This window comes from Lemur catta, chromosome 19 (assembly GCF_020740605.2).
Source record: "Lemur catta isolate mLemCat1 chromosome 19, mLemCat1.pri, whole genome shotgun sequence".
Taxonomy (NCBI): domain Eukaryota; kingdom Metazoa; phylum Chordata; class Mammalia; order Primates; family Lemuridae; genus Lemur; species Lemur catta.
The window spans coordinates 30519842-30523508 of NC_059146.1; positions in this window are offsets into that span (position 1 = coordinate 30519842).

Consider the following 3667-nt stretch of genomic DNA (forward strand, 5'->3'; position numbering starts at 1 on the left):
GGCCACTCCTTACCTATCAATGGACACAGGTGGAATGTGGGATTCCTGTCAATCTTGCTTTGGCATCTAATGGCTCTGCCCTCCCCTGCTTGTTCCTTGATTATTTCTGCCCAAAATGCCTTGGTACAAAGAGTAGAAACAGTGCCTTCTCCCCTGAAGAAAAAAGGGACTTGTGTCCCAACTTGGCCTGCAGCAATATTGACGATGTTCACTCCTGCATCAGCTTACCCGTGTCTCTAACGTTTCCAGCAGACATCCTTCAGGGGGTTACTCCAATCCTGAAGTTTTTACTTAACCATTGCAATTTACAGTGAGATTTCTGGTTGTAAACTTTAGTGGACATGGAAGCCAAGATGGTGTAGGAGCGAGGGGTGGCTTATGGGAGAAATGGTTCTCTGTGGGAGTCTCATGCTCCTGCACGCCTGAGGGCTGACGTGGTTGACCGGAAAAGCAACTGCCACAAGAATTGGTTTAGTTTCTTTCCTGAAGTTTATGTGAAAAAGAGTGCCCCAGTCCCATAAACATCATAATCCCTGTTCTGGAATGTTTCCTTTGAAATCAACCACATCCCGCGAAACAGATGATCTTAAGCACGCAGCGCGAAGGGACTGTTTCCTTTCCCAAAAGACAAAAGCACTAAGACCAGTCAGTCCAGGAAAGAATCCTGAGGGCCAAACCAGAATTTTAAATCCCACAGGCCCCCTTCTGGGGACTTGCCACCTGGAGGCTGCACCCATCAGGGGGCATGAGCTTGACATCAGGAGGAAGCAAGATGCGTCAGTCCCAGGAACAATGAGGGTAGAATCCCAAATTTCTAAAATAGTCTGCATAACCCCCTAGCCCTTTGTCTCCATCTTTCCCCAGGAGATGGACTAGGGAGAAACCCATTCTGGGGACAGCCACACTGTCAGCCTTACCAAAGTGTATAGACCAGGAGAAGGCAGAGTGAGAAATCTGAGCTAATTTTTTTTTTTTTGTTTTCAATGAGTTGATTTAAAAAAATTTTTTTTAAATCTGTTACCCGGGCTATAAGGCAGTAGCATCATCATAGCTCACAGCAACCTCAAACTCCTGGGCTCACAAAATCCTCCTGCCTCAGCCTCCCGAACACAGTCTAGGCTCTAAAGATATTTGAAAATGTGGAGCAGTGTCAGATGATCTTCCTGCCTCAGCCTCTCGAGTAGCTGGGATTACAGGCATGCACCACCATGTCCAGCTAATTTTTCTTATTTTTCGTAGACACAGGGTCTTGCTATTCCCAGGCTATTCTCAAACTCCTGAGCTCAAGTGATCCTCCTGCCTTGGCCTCCCAGAGTGCTAGGATTACAGGCATGAGCCACCGTGCTGCCGAGCAGCCTGAAGATGAGAGAGGTGTGAAATGCCCATTCAATACCTTGGCTACTGGCCCACTGTTGGGCAGCTTTTGCAACAAGAGCACCATTGTCAGCCTGTGAATGGTCCAGAGAGTTGAACACATGACAGTTTAGCTTCAAGGGCCACAATGGCATGGTGGGAAGTTGGCCGACCAGACTGGAGCAGAGTACTGTGACCTGGAGAAGTGTCAGCTGTGGTGAGATACCACACTGGTGGCCGGTGAGGGGCCCAAAGGCCTAATGCAGCCAATCTGCCAGGAGCAGGTGGGGCCTCCCTCACCATGAGACAAGGACAAATTCTGGCAGAAGCAGCAAGTTAGAGTGGGAGCTTGTGCATCAGAAAACACATAAAGGCATACTGTAGTAAAAACCTACAAAAGCTTAATTGTTCAGAAGAGAATTCACTTGATTTTCTTACTGCAGTAGAATTAAAGTGATTCCCAACAGGTTTTTTTGTGGATTTTTGTTTCTGAGACAGGGTCTCACTCTGTAGCCCAGACTGGAGTGCAGTGGTATCATCATAGCTCACTGCAACCTCAACTCCAACTCCTGGGCTCAAGCAATCCTCCTGCCTCAGCCTACCAAATAGCTGGGACTACAGGCATGCACCACCACGCTCCATCAATTTTTCTATTTTTTGTAGAGACGGGGTCTCGATATTGGCCAGGCTGGTCTTTACTCCTGACCTCAAGTGATCTTCCTGCCTCGCCTCAGCCTCCCAAAATGCTAGGATTACAAGCATGAGCCACCACATCTGGCTCCCCCAATTTTTAAAAAAATCCAAATGCAAATTTCTCCTTTCCATGACTAAGATGTGAAGGAGAGGCAACTCTTGTTGAAGTCAGTGGAGAAAGGTCTCGTTCCAGGCCAGAGGCACAGGTGGGTGTGGGCTTTCTGAACCCAAAGAGGGAACAGGAGCGGAGCAGTGGGAAGGGGTGGATCTGAGCGTTGCTCATGGGGTGTGGGGCAGGTGTAGGGAGAGCCACCAACTCCTGAGGAACCAGGAGATGGGTGGGTGGGCAGGGGCGGGACACCAGCCGGAAGCAGGCTCTCCCTGAGCACCGCCTGAGGCACAGCACAACCCGACACCTGTGTGCTCACCCAGCCCACGCAGCAGCTCCCACTCACAGGTGAGGGCACGGCAGGGTCACGGGAGTTAAGTGGCTTGCCTACTGCTACATACCCAGAGTCATGGGCGGGGAGGCTCTTCCCAACACCCAGACCCTCTTTCCCTGGACCCTCAGGCTTGTGCAAAGCTCTGGGGTCCAATTTGTTTGGGACATGGCCAGTAGGTTCCACTTGCTCACCGAATCTGGGCCGGCTGCGCTAACTGCCCAGTGCTGGGAGCGCGTCAGAACGCGTTAGCAACACCGCATGGGCGAGGCAGGCAGGAAGGAGCAGATGCGGTATTTGCCCAATTTGCTTCTGGAATAGATTTTTAAGCCCTAAGGGATTTCTAGGAAGGGCCAAGCAAAGGACACCCAACGCCTTCTGTTCCAGGGAGAGTCCAAAGCAGCATCTAGAACCGTGTGCGGTACCTGGCTGCTCTGGGAGTGAGGGCCCAGCCGCCTGCATCTCCAAGACAGGTGGAGGCCCAGGCCACCTGCCTGACCTCAGGACCACCCTATTTGAAGGAGGAGGGGAGGAAAGGGGCTGCTGGAGTCTAGAAACGGGGAAGGAACACCCACGGGAAGGCAGGACTGGGCCTGAGCCTGGGGGCCAAATCCAGCTGGCGGTGCTCAGTCTGTTTCAACCCACGGGGTGCAGGAGACTGGACGGAGGATTCCAGCCAAGGCAACACAACGCCTGAGCAGGAGCCACCCTCCCTCCACCCCTCAAGATGGGGAGCGTGCAGAACTGCAAGAGATGAGAATCACAATGCCACAGTGACTCTTGTTGAACCCACTCCAATCCCAGGAAGGTCTTGGTCTTCCCTGGACAGGATACATCCTTATTCCAACCCTCCTGTGTCCTCCAAGGCAGTGTTGCAAGGTGTAGGTTACTCTCCCCACAGTAGAGGTCATCAAGGTTGTGGCCAGAATTTTTAAGAAGTGAAATAGAGTAAGAACATATCAGAGTTCACTACAGGTAGTGAGGCTAAGCAGTGTTGCTTGGCGAAATTTTACAGGCACTTGGGAATGTGAATTTTGTTTCACACTGCCGGCTGCATTCACCAAGATCTGAAAAGATGCTACTGTCAGGGGTCTTTGTCTAGAATGGGACATCTCACATAGTGTCCTGTGATAATTTTGGTAGAATTTAAGTCCCATAAAAAAAGAAAGCACATGCTGAAA